General features: G+C 44.0%; 1 long non-coding RNA gene across 3 annotated transcripts in view; it reads right to left on the bottom strand.

Moving 5' to 3' along the window:
- The window catches only part of LOC102569955 (uncharacterized), a 257,947-nt gene that overhangs the window by 24,561 nt on the left and 211,977 nt on the right, over nucleotides 1-21,409 (bottom strand). For 2 of the 3 annotated variants that reach the window (XR_009463435.1, XR_009463434.1), the window contains one exon: nucleotides 12,597-12,885. This is a non-coding gene — a long non-coding RNA (uncharacterized LOC102569955). Of the gene's footprint in view, nucleotides 1-4,418; nucleotides 8,190-12,596; nucleotides 12,886-21,409 lie in introns of those variants that run through there. The other variant, XR_009463436.1, reaches the window with a different exon arrangement.

Here is a 21,409-nt window from a genome sequence, read left to right as displayed (position 1 = left end):
CATAGAACATGCAGAAAAATCTCCTGTTTTACAAACTTCAGGTGATAGTCCCCATGTAGTAACTCTGCCTCAAGGGCTGACTAAATACAGTCTTATAGATGGAGAAATTCCTTGATGCTTGTCAAAAATTCCCTGAAAGAAGCTGCATCACAAATTAACAAACAACATAGCACCTCCTCAAAGACTGTGAGGAAAAGGGGAAAATACTGTAAATGCAACAAATTCTAAATATCCAAACTAAGTGTGATCACTGGGGACTTGTGTTGTACGGTCTGCCAGGTGTGTAGCCCCTCCCCTCAACTCACCTGCCACGACTGATGTTAAGCTATCAAAAGAGGGGGTTCAGTGGAGATCTTCCAGGGAGGGCTGCCCGACAAACAGCAGTACTCACAATTTTCTTGGCGCAATGTTCCACGGGGCTCTGCCTCCCCTATACCCTGTCCACTCGCCAACTGGATGGGTGATCGTATGATGGTGTTTCAGCCCCACGGGCTTGCCCGTACGCTGCTTCGCGTAGGGTCCCACTTCTGAGTGGGCTCAGTTGGCTCTCATCCCTCCGGCCTTAATGCCCAGCCTTCTCTCTCTATCTCTTTGATTTTTCCTTTTTTTTTCTTCAGAAGAAGTATTCTGCTGGGGAGGAGAGGGATGTGGATCTGCCTCCTTTCCCCCAGCCTCCTACAGGGGGCTCAAATGCCTCCCCTGCTCTGCCTCCTACAGGGAGCTTAAACGTTTCCCCTGGTCTGTCTTCTGCAGGGAGCTGAAGTGCTTCTCCTGCTCTGCCTCCTACAGGGGCCCAAGTGCTTGGCCTTTGGCAGGGGGCTCAAAGGTTTCCCCTACTCTGCTCACCAGTGCTGTACCAGCTGTGCCACTTCTCTTCCATGCAGGAGCCTCAGCACGTCTGGCATGCTGCCCACCAGCTCGCTCAACCTCTGGCTCCTCCCCCACTCGGGTTCTGTTGAGGCTTTTAAACTTCCCTGTGGTGGCTGGTATGGCCGCCGTGATTGGTCCAGCTGTTCCCCACGCGGGGAACAGCTGATTAAACAGCTGGCGTAATGCCGGCCGCAGTCCCACCTGCTCTGGTGGCCCAGCAGGAGGTAAGTTCTCCCTATGGTGGGGTCTGTTTCTGGGGTTTGGGGCCCGTGGAGATTGCCTTCTCCCCTTCGGAAACCTGTGGTGGCATCTCGCCGCCACACTAAGTAAAAAAAATAATCTCCCTAATCAACCACAATTTTCTCTTTTAAAATATATTTTGGTTTTTCTTTGTGCAGACTCAGACATTCAGTTAAATCTAATCACAAATCACTCACAACTGAGAATTAAATTCACTAAGAAATATAAAATGATAATCTGAAATGTCAATAGCTTTGCAACCCCCCACCCCCAAGCCTAGCTACAGAACATTTTCTTAAACCATCTTCTCCAGATATTAGTCGATAAACAAGAAGGTTCTAAAGGCTCTAAATGTTGATGTTCTGTAGATCACCTCCCAAATGAAGCCAGACTCTAACCTCTAACCCAGTGGTTCTCAACCTTTTTAGGCTCAAGGCCCCCTTGAAAAATGCCAGCTCTTAGTTTTCACTTGTTTTTTTGACTGCAGAAAAATAATAGAGCAATTCTTCCATGCAAAAAACTCAGAAAGACCACAACAGAGCAGAATGTTTTTAACACTTATAATTCCTATTTGAAATCTCTGGGTTTATCATGTGAATCATGTTTGTACACCTAATAATGAGAACATTGTGCAGCACCCTATGGCACCCTTGAAAGGATCTCAAAGCACCCCAGGGTGTCATGGTACCCCAGTTGAGAATCACTGCTCTAACCATTGGTGGCTGGGAAAAAGCTTTCCTTTAACTGCTTCCTGTACATCCTCTGCTGTATTGACCAACCTAAGACAGAATCCTAACCTGTAAAAAAAACAAAACAAAAAACCTACAAAATGTCACAAACTGTGCTGCAGCATTAGAAACCTATGTTTAAATTCTTATGGTCCAGAATGTCCCTATTCTTTATGCCCAGCTATTCTAGGGAACTAGCTGGCAATAATGCTCTCACCTGTATCTCCTTTCTGGCTGAGCCAGGCCTCCCCAGCCTGCACATTTAGCATGTGTTGGGAGAGGCAGAGAAGAAAAAGAGGAGACATAGGGCTACATATGAGTTGGCAAGTGAGAGAGAAAGAGCATGTGTGGATACCTTTAAGGCTAGGGACAGATGTTCAAAAAGCCTGAAACTGAATTGATTCAGTCTTTGGAGGTTAGTCTAACCTAGCTAGGCTAAATCAGTTTGTAATCCAGACAGACATCCCAGAAATGTAGGCACATGTCTGCAATGGCTCAGGCTAGAAGCCAGGGGATGCTAGAGCAGTCCTCCCTTGGCTTCCACAGGACTAAGCTGAGGGGGACATGGCCAGGCCCTGGCAGGACGCTCCGATTATTCCCTCCCTCTAACCCCCAAGTAGCCCAGTAGAGAATATTTATCACCCCTATTTCAGTGTTTATTAACCCATTTAGAAAACAAAGCCTCTGTCCACTAACCAACGAAGCTCTTCTTAAACAGCTCTTCCAAGGAAGGACATTAAGTTACCTGTTGATTAGCTCCAAAAAGCCTGTCTGCCTGTCGTCTCCCACAGCACGGACTGTAGCCAGCATGTGGTCTGCTAGCTAATGCGGAGGTGTCTGCGTAAAGCAGAAGGGAGGGGGAAATAATTCCTGTTTAGCAGGGAGAATCCAAGCAGATGCTCTGTGCCTGCAAGTCTGTGCTGAGCTCCAGCAGAGGGGAGCGGCCAGATCTGCTGTGGTGTGGAGCAGAGAGTCCAGTCCAGCCTAGAGAACATGCAGGGATGCTGGGTGTGTCTGTTTTTTCTTAAACCAGCAAGGAGTCTGGGACTGACATTGCATAAACCAGTTTGACCCAAATCAGTTAAGTCTGATACTACATTCAACCAGGTTTATCTCAAACCAGTTTCAGCCATTTTTAAACTTGTTTATGTGCTCTGAACATTTATTTTGTTACAGGTTTAAACCAGTTTCTGATCACTTAAACTAGTTTAGGTGTAATGTCTGTCCCTAGCCTAAGAGTGTTATGAATAAATTGTTATATTGGCCAGGGATTGCAGGAGGGAAGAGCAGAACAAGATGGAGAATACTGCTTTCTGAGTAAACAAGCTTTATTGTTCTATGAACTGAACTCCTTGGTCTTTTGAGAATAACACATGGCACCAGGAGTGGGGTGCGAAGAAAGACAAAAAAAAAAAAAATGGGGCATCTCAGAATTCCAGAGGACTTAAAGCTATCCAGCAATGCAGCAGAAAACTGGAAAAAAATTAAGCAGAGCTTCACCATATATATGATGGACAGTGGAGCTATAGAGAAGGAAGATCCACTCAAGGTACCTATTTTTTACAATAGCCTACAACCGTCAGAAGCAAAACAGAAAAGCTATAGCACAGTAATATAGGAGGTGGAAGGCCAGGACTAATGGGGCTTAGCCCTGCCAAACTCAGGCAGCCCAGGCATGGGCTCCAGGCAGCTGCAGTGGGGGGCACAGAGATGAGCAGCTGGAGCCTGCAGCTGGCCGGGAACTCAGCTTGGCACTGCCGTATCTGGAGCAGGCCCAGCAAACAAATGTGTGGATGGAAAGAGGTGCAGAGGAGGGAAGGGGCGGAGGGGCACAGATTGAGGCTCCCACAGGGGAGTGGTGAATGGGGCCCTGGGGCAGGTTGTGGGATGCTCATTGCCTAGGTGGCTCATCCAGAGGCACAGGGGGGCTTCCCCCGACCCGTGTGTGGGGCAGAGGTGGGCTGCCACTGCAGGCTGGGCTCTGCACTCTACTGCTGGTGTCCCAACAGCCACACAAAGTCAAATGCCTCCCAGTGCCAGGCAGACAGTGCAGCCAGCGTGCAGGAGGCACGTGGCATCATGCCACTCCTGAGGCAGTGGAAACAAGGTGCAGAACCCAGCCTGCAGCTTTATTGTTCTATAAGTTTAACTCCTTGGTCTTTTGAGAATAATGCAGGGCAAGAGTATGGAAATCAGCTTCTTGCCTCCACACCTCTGCTTGCCAGCCCCAGAAGCTTTCCAGGTGCAAAGGAGGAGTAACCCACATGCCAAAAAGAGGTTAAGATAACATTTCCCTGCCATGTCTTCCCAGGGCAGGTAACCTAGGACAGTAGGCAGATTTCAGTGAACTTGTAAAGACAGAACAAGGGGATTCAGAAAGAAAAATTCAGAGCTATTCCACAGACAGTAATCTGAACCTAATGCTTGCCCAGGTGAGTGCTCACAAGAAACAAAATTAAGCTCTGAACTAGTGGGTAATCACTTTATGTATTACCAGAAAGCTGTTGCTAGCTTGGATTTCATTCAAGACACCAGTTTTATTTTCTTGATTTATGGAACTGCAAGATCTCCAGAGTTTTTCCCCCTGAACCTTTTGGTTTAAATATAACACAGTTAAAGTTAAGCAGAGAAAGTGGGAAAGCAATTTACTTTGCTAATATTAAGCCACAGAAAAATCAATATTTTTGTTCCTCACAGAAAGAAAGAAATCGAGTTGTTCTTTGCATCTCAAATGCTAACAGGAAATATCCATTCCACAGGGACACTATAAATAAGACAACCACAGGTTTCCCATCAAAGTTTGGGAAGGTGTAAATGCTGTTTGGAGCAGTCCTAAGAAAAATCCAAAATACAGAAGTATGTGGTAATTTCTGGAGTATTCCTACTCTTTTATTTTAATAGAGAAGGAAAACATACCAGGGCAAATCTGTCTGACATGGTTACTACAGCTATGAGACAGAAAACTCTGTGACCTCTCCATAAGGAGTTTTCTTGGTATCATTCATTAACATTTCTCCTGAAAAACTAGAACAGCAACTATAATCCACGTATACTCTGAGGAGCCTGTGGTGATCAGAGCCATCCAGATGAATGGGCAAAGTGCTTTCTTGGTTTGGTGCCTCTCTTTCAATGATGTTAAATGGTGTTCAAGTCATGCCTTTCATATGAATGTCCTGTCTATTGGCAAAAATATATACCATTTTAACAATATATTCCTTTTCCTTCATCAGTGTGATTATATCATGTTGACTCCAAAACAATCACCACATAATAAAAGCCAATGTAGAAATAGAAAAATCAATCTATACAAACGTCATCATTGTTTGCTAATATTACACTGGGAGAAATGCATTAACCATTTATATCAGTGGTAGCTCTGCAGGGTCCCAGGATCCTGTGCTGCTTCTGCCTAGTCCTATGCATTGGGATAGGGGCTGGAGGATCCTGTGCTTCCTCTATCAGGCTCTGTGCACTGGGATCAGGACCCCAAGGACCCATGCCACCTCCACTTAGTCCTGCATATGGAGATAGGGCTCTAGGGTCCTGTGCCATCTCTGCCCAGCCTCATGTGCTAGGATTGGAGTCCTAAGACCATGGGACCCCACACTGCCTCTGCCCAGTTCTGTGTGCCAGGATCAGGTCTTGCAGTAGTGTGCAGAGCCATGGCTGGCGGGGCTCCCCATGACCCTGTGGGGAGCCCTATGGGCTAGATGACAAGGCACCAGGGCACTAGAACTGGCCTGCAGGCTAGGAGTTGCACACTCCTAATTTAAATGGTCAGGTTGAATTTGGTACAATTAACGCTAACTTGAACCCCTTACTAGAGTACATCATTTACACCTGGCCATTTTGCACTGAGAAAGTAGGTCAAGTTAAGCTTAACTAGGCCATGTTGTCAACTGCTTCACTCCCCCAGTTGGAGACAATTTATTTAAGCTGGTTCAGATCCCATCTAAATCAGGCTATTTTCTCCTTACCCCTCACAAACTTCATCCATCTCCTTTTGTGATGCCCCTGCCAGATTTTCCCAATTTTTTGAAAATCTGTCCCCTTTTGTTGTAACTTGACCATGTAAATTGTTACCATTTTGCATGGGTCTAAAAGGGAACTCCTTTACAGCTAAAATATTTTAGTGTTCAGCTTTGTACAGGTTCAAAACTGAGGCTTCCACCAGAATAAACAGCATGAGTACACAGAAGAATTTAATTGTCCTAGTTTCTGTAGTTTCAGTCACAGTGACAATGAAGTATGAGCTGCATATGTCAGGATTTTCTCAGGGGATCAGAATTTACTGTTCCCTTTCAGTTGCCAGCATTCATTTGTTTTTTGTGACTGTTGCTGGCTTTCAGAAGCCAGTACAATTTTTGCTCCAGGAAAGAACAAGGAATGTGGCTGTTGATAACTCAGGTTAATAACTATGTCCATCAATCCAGCAAGAAATAGCTGCTGGACAGTTTTCTCTGATTAAGACTTATTTTTCCTCGGAGCTGTGATGGTTGAGGAAGGAGCAAACAAGGCAGCATGCTATATAGACTCTATAATTTACACTAGCTCCCTTAACACTGTGTAATCCCATTCAAGATTTTGGTGCTGGGTAGGAAAGCCCTCTCTAAAATGGATTTTCTTAGCCATGGTTGGACCTCTTGGACTTGAGGGAGCAGGAAGAACCAGAAGAGTCACAACTCCTGTAAGTATCAGCCAAAGGTTTTGTCCTTCCCAGCATGACTGCAAGACGCACCTTTCCCTCACAGCATTCCCCACAGAATCTGAACAGGAAAATACTACAGCACTCAAGAAAGTAACAGCCCAAGGTTATATCACAAATGGAACAGGGAACAAGAATAGCATGGTCATTGCATGGTCCCCAGTCACGTGTAAAGAGAGAGTCAACTGCTTAGATACATCTTACAGTTTTCAGTCTTTGTACAGCACTTCATTACTATGGTAATAAGCCATGCATGAATACTAGTAAATGGGCAGGGACATAAATTAATGGATTTTTGGACGAGAAGACACTATTATGATGTCTGTGTTGACCTTGTGCATAACATAAGCCATAGTATTTCACTCTGTGATTCTTTGCTTAAGCCCAAACTTCTGGTTGAACTAGGCAGTACTGTCTAGGAAGACCTCAAGTGAGGGGGCAATGTGTCATATCCTTTAGTAAGTTGTTCGAATGGTTAATTACTCTGTTAAAAATCAGTGCCTTGTTTCCTGCCTGAATGTCTACCTGGGTCTGCTTGTCATTTACTACTAGATTAAATGACCAGAGATTCCTTTCCTGCTGAGTACTTATAGACTGTGACCAAGTCACTCACTTCATAACCTTACTTACCAGAGTGCTGCCTATTATTAGAAGGGGAAGTCTTTGGGCTACCTTAACAGGAACATATTTTTAGCTGCTTGCAGTTTTGCCCAATTTATTTATCTGCGCTATGATATTCTGTGCCAAATGTCTACCTCGGGTCTTGTCCTTCCCAGCTTGACTGGCAGAGACACCTTTCTCCCACATGCATTTTTTCTTTAGAAATTTCACCCATAATCTTTCAGCTGCTTCTGAGTACAAGGCTAGGAAAAAATATCCTGTTACATACTGGTATTATTTACTTTGAAAAGCTCAAGCACACCCAAATTTTGAAGCAACTACTTGAAATTTGGTAGAGGGTGGTTTCTCTTTTGGAGATGTGCTTTTTGCCACATTGAGAAAAAAATAACTCCAAGTATAGACAAGTTATAAATATTTGAAAAAAATGCAGTTTGCACATAGTCAGCTAAATTCAGCTTATTTTCCTGGGAGCAGGGGGAAGAATAAATAATAGTGTGGGATTGTGTAATTAAAAACTGTCATAATGCATCTGTATAAGGAGACCATTTTAAGGTAGCAACCTTGAGTCTGGCATTCTCTATTTTTTAAATGACTTTGCAACCTTTTTTTAAATTTAACATAATGGTTTGTGTATATAAAACTAAATAGGGTATTATAAGTCTCTTGCTGCTAGGCAGGTGTTTTCAGACCTTTGATGACTCTTGTAGCTGTCTTCTCAACCTTTTGCAGTTTTTCAGCATCTTTCTTTCTGTGGCCAGCAACTACACAGAGCCTCTAACACCCAAAGCAGATGTACAGGGACAATCACCTCTGTAACAGATTCACTTAGTTCAGAGGTTCCCTGACTTTTCTATACCGAGACATTATATTACAAGAGCAATGAGTTGGGTACTGCCTTCCAATCTAGCCAGAAAGGTAAAGAAAGCTATTTATGATCCTTCAAATGAGTTCTTGATTCCCAGGTTAAGAACCTTGTTGCATGTGATCACATGTGAATATACGCAGTTGGTACATCTTCTATGCATCTAGTATGGAAATTTGAAAGAGAGAAACAAATACTTTACAAAAAGTCATCCACAAGCTTTACTAATACAGTAAGATATTTTGTTAGTCAGTGGACTGGCAAAGCCTACTAATGCATAAAGTTTCTGAAATGTCTATGTTTGAAAGGGGTGTACTTGGTAGCCGTGTTGGTCTGAGACAAAAAGACATACAAAAAACTAGAACTCTTGGTTCCAAAATGATACCTTTTATTAGATCAACTGGGAAATGGCAAGAAAATTGTCCTTTTCTGCAAGCTTTCGGGAATCAAAGTCCCTTCGTCAGGCTCTGGGAAAAGTGTAGATGGTACAAGATGGTAAAAAGTCCCCATAGGTTGGAAATAAACTTCATTTTTGCACAGAGGGAACTGAACATGGAAGTCTGTCCTGTGGACCCAGAGGGACAGATTTCCATCTTCAGCTCCCTCTGTGCAAAAATGAAGTTTATTTCTGACCTATGGGGACTTTTTACCATCTTGTACCATCTACACTTTTCCCAGAGCCTGACAAAGGGACTTTGATTCCCAAAAGCCTGCAGAAAAGGACAATTTTCTTGCCATTTTCCGGTTAGTCTAATAAAAGGTATCATTTTGGAACCAAGAGTTCTAGTTTTTTGTATGTATGTTTGAAAGGTGCGTTTAACATCCTAGATGGAGGCAATTGGTCATCCTCGAACTCTTCATTTTAACGGTTCTTAGAACTCCTTTTCTGTGGGGAATGCTGCTAATACTGCTTCTGAGATTCATTATTCCACTATAAGTGGAAGGGGCTAAGTGGGCCTACTGCAGGTGGAGTATAAGCTGTTAGATACCTTTCATAGATTCATAGATGTTAGGGTTGGAAGGGACCTCAATAGATCATCGAGTCCGACCCCCTGCATAAGCAGGAAAGAGTGCTGGGTCTAGATGACCCCAGCTAGATACTCATCTAACCTCCTCTTGAAGACCCCCAGGGTAGGGGAGAGCACCACTTCCCTTGGGAGCCCGTTCCAGACCTTAGCCACTCGAACTGTGAAGAAGTTCTTCCTAATGTCCAATCTAAATCTGCTCTCTGCTAGCTTGTGGCCATTGTTTCTTGTAACTCCCGGGGGCGCCTTGGTGAATAAATACTCACCAATTCCCTTCTGTGCCCCCGTGATGAACTTAAAGGCAGCCACAAGGTTGCCTCTCAACCTTCTCTTGTGGAGGCTGAAAAGGTCCAGTTTCTCTAGTCTCTCCTTGTAGGGCTTGGTCTGCAGGCCCTTGACCATACGAGTGGCCCTTCTCTGGACCCTCTCCAGGTTATCCGCATCCTTCTTGAAGTGTGGCGCCCAGAATTGCACGCAGTACTCCAACTGCGGTCTGACCAGTGCCCTATAGAGGGGAAGTATCACCTCCCTGGACCTATTCATCATGCATCTGCTGATGCACGATAAAGTGCCATTCGCTTTTCTGATGGCTTCATCACACTGCCGGCTCATGTTCATCTTGGAGTCCACCAGGACTCCAAGATCCCTTTCCACCTCTGTGCCACCCAGCAGGTCATTCCCTAGGCTGTAGGTGTGCTGGACATTTTTCCTCCCTAGGTGCAGCACTTTGCATTTCTCCTTGTTGAACTGCATCCTGTTGTTTTCTGCCCACTTGTCCAACCTATCCAGGTCTGCCTGCAGCTGTTCCCTGCCCTCCGGCGTGTCCACTTCTCCCCATAGCTTTGTGTCATCTGCAAACTTGGACAGAGTACATTTGACTCCCTCGTCCAAGTCGCTGATGAAGACATTAAAGAGTATTGGTCCAAGGACCGAGCCCTGCGGGACCCCATTGCCCACACCCTTCCAGGTCGAGACCGACCCATCCACCACGACTCTTTGGGTGCGACCCTCTAGCCAATTCGCCACCCACTGGACTGTGTAGTCATCCACATCACAGCCTCTTAGCTTGTTCACCAGTATGGGGTGGGATACCGTATTGAAGGCCTTCCTGAAGTCTAAGTATACGACATCCACCCCTCCTCCTGTGTCCAGGCGTTTCGTAACCTGGTCATAGAAACAGACTAGATTGGTCAGGCACGATCTGCCCGCCACAAACCCGTGCTGATTTCCCCTCAGCATAATTTGCCCTGCCGGGCTCTCACAAATGTGAGCCTTGATAATTTTTTCAAAGACTTTACCAAGGATGGAGGTGAGACTGACTGGCCTATAGTTGCCCGGGTCCTCCTTCCTCCCCTTTTTGAAAATGGGGACCACGTTAGCCCTTTTCCAGTCCTCCGGGACTTGGCCCGTGCGCCACGAGCATTCGAATATTCCTGCCAGTGGCTCTGCAATGATGTCGGCCAGTGCCTTCAGCACCCTCGGATGGAGCCCATCCGGGCCTGCCGACTTAAAGGCATCCAGCTCCTCCAAGTGCCTCTGCACCACCTCAGGATCTACATATGGAAGTCTGGCGCCTTGCTGCTGCCTCTCTACAACCCCAGTGAGAGACTTGTCGTGCCCCTCACTTAGGAACACTGAGGCAAAGAACTCGTTGAGGAGTTCAGCCTTGTCCCCCCTGTCTGTCACCAATTGTTTCTGCCCATTTAGCAGTGGTCCTATTCCTCCCTGGGCCTTCCTTTTACTCCCTTTTACTTTCACTTTCATAGAGATAAAGAGAGCCTTCTTTCTCATGTAATCCAATCAGCATAGAACCAGTGTTATAAAGAAGAAAAGAATGACCAGAACAAATGAAGACATTTCATCAATGCTTACAGTAAACTTCAGAGGAGAGCAAGTCATCCCAGTGCCATGATGCTTATCGAGTAAGTGTATCCACAACCGAGAAAGGTCATTCATTCATCAAAGAATCAAAAACAGGGACCATAAATTACCTCTTGCATTTTATCTGTTAAAGTGAAATGTAGTTGCGACTAGACACAGAATTACATAACCATCAGATATGCAGGAGTGGCCTAAGCCCTTAGGTATATTATACACTTGCAGTTGCCATGGAAATAATGATTCTGATTTTAAAAGTGATAGGCAGCAACCTGTCACTGTGTCATTCTTAAATGTCCCAGAGGAACTTAGCAATGAATGTTAGGCTGAAAGGCCCTCATTGTGATTCTTGTGAAATCTATATCTATTGAGAAGAGTTCACTTGCATTTTTCAGGTCCTTGTCACTGAATTTTGATGCAATCAATGATCTCTGCCAAACTTTTCTGGTGAAGTTTGTGTTACTGTTCTGAACTGGTTTGCATTTGAAATACATTACCTGTGAAAACTGTTAAATGAAACCTGTATTGTATACGAGACAAGACACTGCCATAAACTCTACAGCAAGATTTGCATGCTTCTTTAAACAGACAATGTTAGTACAAATGTTAAAAGATGCAGCAATAGAAAATGCACTCAATGTTATCTTAATAGAAAAAGACAAGTTTGATCCCCATTCTACATCCAGAAAACAGTAATTGAATAATGACAGGTCCCACCACATTTCAGCTCCATGGGAAACAGCAGATATTATAGGTAGAATTTGCTGAGACTTGTGCATCCATTTCATGTACAAACCCTATGTCTAAATTCATACAAGCATCTGCATGTGTAACTGAGCATTTTTTCATGCTTTTACATCCCCTAGGCTAGGAGTGTGTAAATGGATATGGCTCCATTGGATTTTGCCCAATTATAGCCTCATAGAATTTGATTCTTTTGGAATAAAATATAGGTTTCATGTAACTTGTATTTCCAGTCAAATGTCAGCAATACAAATATTCTCTGGGAATATTTTCCTTAATGCTCATTTTTATTCAACTAAATCCCTGTAAGAATCACCAGAATGCCCCTGCATACTTATAGAAAATTTTCTTCCTTATTCAGGTCCCTGTACTGAAACTGCCGTCCATGCAGATTAAGAACAATTTTAGGACCCTCTCCCCCTTCAGAATTTATCAGCACTGCTAATTGACTGGCTGGAAAATAAAACATGGAGCATTCTCTCCCTTCCAAGAATGTGCTGTGCTATAGCTTTAACATTCGCAGGCCCTAATCTTTCAAGAAGCAAGAGGGTATGAACTAGATCTATCCCTCTTGTAGCAATGTAACACCTCATTTTCAAGTCCACCTGAAAAATAAGCAACACAATCTGGTTGACTTCAGAGTCATATTTTAAAGACCTTCCTACATGCCTTTCAGTGGAATCATTCTAATTTCTATATAGTACATAGCCTGAAATCTTATCAACTGTTTAAACTGAACCAATCAGAGGGCAGATGGGTTATAGCCTGAGCTTGTATAAATAAGCCTAGCTTAAGGCGTTCAACAGAGCTACACATATTTATATCAGCCAAAGGTCTGGCCCTAAGTTTTTACTTCATTCCATTTTGCAAACTGCTTTACTGACACAGAAAAGGATTTAAAACATTTTGATGGTTAAGCTTACCAGAGGTTGATCTCTTCAACTATTGTTGACTTCCTGAATTGAGCGTATTCAGCACTTCACAAGACTGGCTCCACATCTTGGTATCGTTAGACTCCCCTGGACCACTAGTGTGTTTGGCATGGGTCCACGTCATTCTATTAATGATGCACCATCACAATCTTGTCTGATGGGGAGCAACATACTGCAGCAGCTTTCTGTCCTTAGAAGAGTTTTTAGCTTGTCAATCCAGTGAAAACCCAGTTGACCATTGATCCTTACTCTCCTGCATCCTCTTCCGAGTGAGGAACATCTGTGGTGCAAAACAGAAAGCTTCACTGATGTCCAGTTCATAGCTCGTTAAGAATCTGAGCCATCATTTTTACCCAGAAAAGACAAAACGTTATATCAATTTAAAGGACTAAGGGAAAACAATTCACAGGAGAAGTGAACTCTATCAACTCTCTCCCCTTTGAAGGAAAAACACTTGAGTAAGAAATTACAGCATACTGTTAAACTCCCTGTCTGACAATTCAACAGCCTGTAAATTTACCAAGGCTTGTTTAGAAAATAAACAAAAGAAAACACTGAAAACACAATTCTGGCCTTGTTTCCCCTACTACACCAGTACTTTCTGATTAACATCCAATCTACTGTTTACATGCATGGAAGAGAGAAGTTCATTTCATGCACTTGACTCAAATAATAGCTTCAATGGCAGAGTTCAATGGTATTCGATTCTAGCACTTTCATCTTTTAGTGGCTCATTGTCCCTTCTGCCAAGAAGACAATTTGGCTCATGTCTATTACTTATCAAACTGATGTAAAAATCTCTGCTGATGCATTCTGTAATGGCCCTTTTTCTGTTGGTATCAAGGATGACTCAAGTTATGCTTATCTTTTTTTTCATTCAACAAAATTGTCTTCATGTTCCATTAAACTTTTGTTCAGTGTCTGCATGACACTTTGATATGCCTTTGTCTGACTCTCTCAAGCACTTTCAAACTGCATACTGTTTAACTAGCTTATGTTTAGCTGTTTTCTCGGACTAGATTGTAGGTTTGCGACAACATCCTGAGGAAGGGAGAGGGTGCTGGAATCCTTAACTCAAAGCAAGACAGGAACCGAATTGTAACACAGTTAGCCTTCTGGTCCCTCCCCAGACCCCCTGGGTTGGGAATGATGTCTGCACCGTGCAGACTGATGATAGTGTGTGGATTTTAGCCTAGCAGATTCAGGGGTTTTGCTCCCTTTCCATAACAAGCAAAAATAGGCCCAACAGTTGCCTTGCACTAGCTCTACACATTTTGAATTGTGCTATGTGATGGTAATGAATCACAACATGTGAAATGTGAGGCTTATAAATGCAATTAAAAGACCAAAGGAAAAAAAAAGACATTCATATATATATATATATATATGTGTGTGTATGTATGTATAAGGTGTGGATATATCTAAACTTTCATAGAAAGCAAGAGAATTTGCCTTACAAGAGCAGCTCTTTAAGAAATAAAACTCCCTGTAAAAGTCCTGACACGGTAGATGAGATTTTTTTAAGCCCTTAACAATCAGCTCTTGGGAAAAGAGTGTGTTCATCAAGCTAAAGCAGTCTGAATTCAAGTCCCAAGCTGGAGTAAGCTTGCAAACTATGGTACTTTCCCAGGCTAAGTTCAGTTTCTGGGCGACAACTGAAGTCTTAAATTTGAACAAAATTTCTTCCCAGGTGGGCTTGCAGGACCTGCACCCCTCACAGCTGGGCCAGCCAATATCATACCTTAAATCCTTCCCTACTGTTTTCTAAGTCAGGGCTCCTACCCAGACACTGGTGTCACAGAGTGCCCATCTGGCTATTGCTGCCTCTATTGCTCCAACTGTAGCAGCCGGGGATTGCGTTTTTCCCTCCTTCCCCCAGCTTCTGTTGCCTGACCCAGCCATAGGGGCAGAATGGTGCAGCTCACAGTGCTGAGGGAGCTGGTAGCCTGGAGTAGCTGTGTGTTGCAGAGTCGGGGAGAGCCCATCGGGAGCTGCAGATGAGGTAAGGTGCTGCACCATATGGGAATGGGAGTGCCACTCTCCCCTCCCCACTGTGTGCAGTGCAATGGTGGGGAGAGTGCCCACTGGCCCAGTATGCAACCTTGAGGGCCCATTGTCTCTGGTCCCCAGCTGCTTAGAAGTTGGTGAGTCTTATAGGCTAGGGACAGACATTCAAAAATACTGGGCCTAAATTGATTCAATCATTGCAGGTTAGTCTAGCGTCGCCAGGCTAAATCAGTTTTGTAACCGAACAGACATCCCAGAAATGCAGGCACATGCAGTGGTTCAGGCTAGAAGCCAGGGAGGGGGGAGAAAGGTGGAGGGGGGTGTTCTAGAGCAGACCTCCCTTCCCTTGCACAGGGCTGAGCTGAGGGGGGCATGGCCAGGCCCCAGCAGAACACACTGATTATTCCCCCTCCTAAGTAGCCCAGCAGGGAATGTTTAGCACCCTAACTCAATGTTTATCAACCCATTTAGAAAACAAAGCCTCTGTCCATTAACTAATGGAGCTCTTCTTAAACAGCTCTTCCAAGGAAAGACATTAAGTTGCCTGTTGATTAGCTCCAAAAAGCCTGTCTGCCTGTTGTCTCCCACAGCACAGACTGTAGTCAGCATCTGGTATGCTACTACATTCAACTAGGCTGATCTCAAACTGGTTTCAGCCATTTTCAAACTGGTTTATGTGCACTGAACATCTGTTCTGTTACAGGTTTAAACCAGTTTCCGATCATTTAAACTGGTTAATATGTAATTTCTGTCCCTAGCTGTAATCAATCAGCTGCTTCCACTTGGCACAAAATGGAGACACCAATCCTGCAACACATGCTCGGCAGACCCTGCTGTGCCTACAAGTCTGTGCCGAGCTCCAGCCAGAGATCAGAGGGGAAGGGCCAGCCCTGCTATGGAACAGAGAGCCCTGCATGGCGAAGAGAGCGTGCTGGGGGACTCTAATTTAACTTAAATCAGCAAGGGGTCTAGGACAGAGATTGCATAAACCAGTTTGAACCAAATCAGTTAAGTCTGATACTACATTCAACCCGGTTTATCTCAAACCAGTTTCAGCCATTTTCAAACTGATTTATGTGCATTGAACATCTGTTCTGTTACAGGTTTAAACCAGTTTCTGAGTGATCACTTAAACTGGCTTATGTGTAATGACTGTCCCTAGCCTAAGTGAGCAACACTGTATAGCTGGGAATACTTTGGAAAGGAACAATGCTTTCAATATAATCATGAAATGCCATTTCCCCCACAAATTCATAAATAAATGTGACGCAAGCATCTGATTTTATCTCTGTTAATTTAAGAATAATAAAACATAGTGCAAATGTTTGTACTTCTGTGAATGATCCAGACAACCCACCTGTAAGAGGAAAGGATAAAGAGAAAAACTCAGCTCTTGCAAAACATATACAATAGATTCTTTTTCAGTAAAATATTTTTGCACAGTACCTTTCCCCCCAAGTGAGTGCAATTTGTCCTGTGATTTCAAGGATTGTTTTATTTTATACAGCCCATAGAGCAGCCTCTGGTTTGCACAGTGAAGAAGTACTTTAAGACTTTGCATGAAATGTATTTTAATTTGATAGAAACCACAGATTTACTGAATTATTCATGCAAAAGTCATGTATTTATTAATTTTTGGTCTGACAACTTGGTATTTAATAGTTCAAATAAACTTTCAATTTATATTCAATACAGCCATTCTTGATTTCATCCCAACTCCTGAGTGGCTGGGAGGGAATGAGATGGTTTCAACATTGGTTAGGAAGAGGAATAGTTGACACAGACATGGGATGTTATATTTCTAGTTAATTTATTGACAAGAGTGTACTCCTTTGAAAAGGGATCATGGATGGGAAAAGCTTAGTAAAGGTTATAATTTGCAAACATTGCATCACTTCCCAATTCTAGCTAGACAGCTTTGTTCAGATTTTCCACTTAGATGGTATGTTTGTGATGGCTACCTGTCCATTGCTCTGGCTCTGCATGTTTTCATGACTCTCCACACACAAAGTAATTTCTGTTAAAGCTGTCATACAGTCACAGCCTCCAGGTGAGTAGTAGGTGTCACTCAAAGTCAGCCTGGGCTTTGAGGCAGTGTGTCTAGCATACTTGGATTGGAGAGAAGGATAGTAATCTCTGAGTTACCTTACTTGCTTAGCAGTAACATCTGCCTTACAGACAGACAATAGGTGACACAATGGCTAGGGGCAGACATTCAAAAAGCCTAGGCCTGAATTGATTCAAATTTTGCAGGTTAGTCTAGCCTGCAAAACATGAACTGATTTGGAGGTGGATAGACATTCTCTGTTCATTCCAGAAATGCAGGCACATGCAATGGCTCAGGCTAGAAGCTGGGGGGCACTAGAGTAGCCCTCCCTTTGCTTCATAGTGTTGAATTGATGGGGGCATGGCCAGGCCCCAACAGGATGCTCTGATTAGCCCAGAAGGGAATTGATAACAGTGTTTATCACTCCTAACTCAGTGTTTCTCACCCCATTAAGAAAACAACAGTGGGACATTACCAGCTACATGTTGATTCTGCCTTTGTCACATCAGACCGTAGCCAGCATGTGGTCTGTGAGCTAATACACAGATACCTCTCCACAAGGCAGAGGTGAGGGGGGAATTCCTGCTTAGCAGGGAGTGGTGGTGGTGTTGTGGAGGAAGCAGCTTGCAAGTCTCTGCTGGAGCTGCAGATAGGGAGTAGTGGGCCAGGGTCAGCTCTGCTGTGGAGCAGAGCGCCCCGCCCGGCCCAAAGAGCATGCCGGGCTGCTAGGGGTGTCTGGTTTCATTTAAACCAGGAAGAGGTCTGGGACAGACATTGCATAAATTGGTTTGACCCAAATCAGTTAAGTCTGATACTACATTCAACCAGGTTTATCTCAAACTGGTATATGTGCACTGAACATCTGTTCTGTTATAGATTTAGACCAATTTCTGATCACTTAAACTGGTTTATGTGTAATGTCTGTCTTTAGCCAATGTGGACAACTTGAGTTCTGCTCCCACATGACTTTATACTTAAAGCATAGCTATAAACTGTTTTATCTCTTGCTCTTCCCAAACAATAGGAAGGAACCACCATTGACAGAATGGCACGTTAGTAACTATGCTTATTCATTACATATAGCATGTAAGGACTAGCAACATATATACAATTGTGCTCTCGTGGCAATTTGGCAGATTCTGAAAGATTGAAGACATTAGGGGCCAGTAAAGGGCTTTTGCTGCCTTCCTTTTACGTTCCTCTGCAAGCAGTATGTGCACTTAAGCAGATGACAACTGGGCAACACAAATTTCCCCTCTGACTTCAGTGCCTTACGATATACATACAGATCAAACCAAACCCATGTCATTGTCAGGTGGGTGAAATCCTGAAGTGTCTGTTTAAGAGGTGCCCATCATTTCCACATGGTAAGTAGGTGACTCAAGAGGTGTTTCAACCCTTGTCCAGATGGTTAAAAAAAGGCATCTCTTACTGGAATCCTTAGCTGGTGAATTCTGTACAATACCTTCAGTAAAATGTCATGGATTTAGCATAGCCAAGGATGGGCCCACTCCTAATTTCAAGCTCTAATTGTCCCAACACAGGACACATCTGGCTAAGAGAACATTTCCCTACCCGAAGAGTTCTATCATCGCTGCCAAGCTAGGGTTCAAAATACTGCTTTCACACAAAAACCATAGCCCTTAGACCTTCCTTTTCAGTATTTGTCAGTCTAGTTACTTTCAGTCTGCTGCCTTTGAAAAGTAATCATATTTTGCTATTATATGGAAAACAAATTCCTCCCTCCTGTGAATGAAACAGTGCAATATTCTCCTTGCACTGTCACAGTGCAAAAGACTTGAGGCTAAAACTCCCTTTAAAAGTCCTGACCTCACAGATGAGATTTTTTTAAACCCTTAACTATCAGGTCTTGGGAGCAGAGTAGGTTCATCAAGCTAAAGCAGCCTGAATTTAAGTCCTAGGCTAGAGTGAATTTGCAAAATATGGTACTTTCCCATGCTAAAATGTGTAGCTTAATTTGTGCCAGCAAATAGATGGGCTGTTTCCACATTAGGACCCAGGTTCAGGAAAACGTTTATAGACCTGCTTACATTAAGCATGTGCTCAAATGATTCCCTGATGACAGAAGATTGTCGGAAAGCAAACACATAACACTTGAGCATGAGGAAACCACAAAGGTATCTATGGGTTGTAAATAAATGTCTACTAAGTATAGAAACCCCTCACAGCTGCAAGACCTGGCTAGAGTGGGGCAAGAGTGAATCTGGGGCTCCACATGTAAGCTTAATTTGTCTCAATAGCATTCCATTTAGTAAAATTTATTCATTCTTCACTGTTGTTTAACTGTCCTCTCTGCTGGGGATGCAATCTTCATTGAAACCACAGCCAGCTCAACTTTGGTGGTGTGACCTTTTATACATTCTTTGGACTTGTTCCCATTTGTGTCTACCAAAACACCTTGGCACTGACATTATCAGTGCTGCTCTCAACAAAACCAAGAGTTGAATGTAACGGAGGAGAAGGTGCTACTTGACTCTCAGCCAGCACTATCACCTCACAGACCCACAGAATAAACAATGTAAAGCAAGTGCTTACCATATTTACTCACATAATAACTATATTTTTTCCCAAAGTTTTGCTACCAAAGACTACAGTACAGCCATTCCATGTACCGTAGGGCAAGCCTGAAGAAATAGCAGTGCTAAATGAGACATGTAATTCTATGTTCAAACATCCATCTGTATGTTCCCATCTTGCATGATCTTACAGATAAGAAGGAATGAAGAGCAGACCGAATTGTACCACATGGCATGTGTTTCTTGTCTGGGTGCCTTCCATTCTTCAATAGACTGTGTCTTTTAAAAGAAATAACTTTTGAATCCATTCCTGTAGGAATCTGAGTGAGGCCATAATATGGATAATTTAGTTTTTAAGATTTTGAGGCAGCATTTAGGGGTGCGGCCATTCACAAGCACAGCATTATGCAAGTAAATATGGCATGTCCCAAATGTGGTCCCTGGCTTGCAGTCTGGATTTCTTGATCTTTTACTTCCCTCTCATCTCCTGAAATCATTTGCTAGATCTTCTCTAATGTTTCTCTTTTACTGCAAAGAAAAAAAATCAGATTACAGTTTACAGACTATATAGCCTTTTCAGCTAAATACAGGCATTTGGGGAGGTTAAATTGAGTTCAAAATGGCTGCCTGATTTAAACTTAGCTCATCCTGGTGCTGACCTTACACTTATAGACCCGGTCTCAGTCTAAACCTGTAACTGCACTTACAGACCCAGCAATCAGTCTAAACCTGTAACTGTACACAAGTTCCATGTACACAAACCAGTCTAAAAATTGCAGAACCAAGTTTCAGACAAACCTGGATCTATGTAGTGTCAAATTTATTTGGTTTAGGTCAAATTGGCACATGAAGCTTGTGTATGCTTTCCCTGCATAGCCCTAGGGCTGGGAAAACCCAGCTACACCCCCAGCCCGGGGACTGCTCTTTTTACTCCCCGCTTCTGCCCTTGCACTAGGCTATTTTTTGCCCTTCCAGCTCCTTGCTCCCCACCACCCTGACCAGCCAGCCTTCTCAATCCACTCTGGATGCAGTTGCTTTTATCAGCATTTGCTGATGAAGCTGAGCAAGTAAGTCCCAGTGGCGGGAGGGGCAGGAGGGATGGAGGTGTAGGTTCACTGGGGGGCACCCCACCCATAGTTTGCACCAGCCCTGGCCACCCCATCTGTGGGTCATGCCTTTCCCACATCCTGTGTGGGTTGCATCTGCCCCCGCCCACCCCACCCCACCCTACCCTCAGGTTGCACCCCCCCCACCCCTCATGGGTCGTGCCTCCCCCCGATCCTTCAGCAGATCCCCGATCCCCTCCAGCCTACTGGACCCTCAACCCCCCTGCTAGTCCCTCCATCCTGACTTATCTGATATTGGCAGGCATTCCAATCCAATTTAACCTCCCTCTAATGTCCCCAAATGTGTGTACTTGTTGGTGCAAACTCAGAACAACTAGCTAGATGACTTTATTGGATTTAAAAACAAAAACACTTGCTAAACTTATATAGATGACACTCTCAAAAGATTATGAATTCAGACACTTTGAAATAGTAAGGAAGGTGCTGCTTCAAAGTTCCTCGAGTTCAATGGAAATATTACAACTGCAGAAGTGATTGAGATTCATGTGATAAAAGAACAGGAAGACCTGAAGAGTGCAGTGGATTCAATAATCTGCTCAGTATAACTGGAAATGGGAAGCAGGAGAAAAGGGGAATGAATGAATGAAGAAAACACTTATCAACTGGAGCAGAACTCCCCCAGTTTTGCTTTCTATCTCATCTTTAGGCTGTGCATGGACATTCAGGAAGGTTAGGGGGAAGTTAGATTGAATTAAAAATGGCCACCCAATCCAAGGTAAATTGGGATGGGAGGTGCTAGTGGGGGAGGGGTTAAGGGGACTGGGAGAGGCAAGCAGGCTCTGGGGGTCATAGCAGGGTCTAAAGAGAGATGGGGGGCAGATGGGGTCTGTGGGAGACATTGGGAGTATCAGGGTGGTAGACAGCATTCATTGAGTGGATCAGAGGATTGGTGGGGAGCTAGTGGGATCTGTAGTAGGGTTTGGCAGAATTGAAGGGCTCACAAAGTCCAGGGGCCAGGCAATTGGGAGGTCTCTTCTCCACCCCTTCTGGGACTAGGGCCTATTTTCAGTCCCCTTACCTCCAGATGAACTCCCCTGTTGAACCAACCCCCCCCATCCCTCCAAACCTCTCTCTCACTCTGAATTA

The sequence above is a fragment of the Alligator mississippiensis genome, chromosome 7 (genome assembly GCF_030867095.1).
Source record: "Alligator mississippiensis isolate rAllMis1 chromosome 7, rAllMis1, whole genome shotgun sequence".
Taxonomy (NCBI): Eukaryota; Metazoa; Chordata; order Crocodylia; family Alligatoridae; genus Alligator; species Alligator mississippiensis.
Note: the sequence above shows the minus strand (reverse complement) of the source record. Positions and strands in the feature narration are given on the sequence as shown.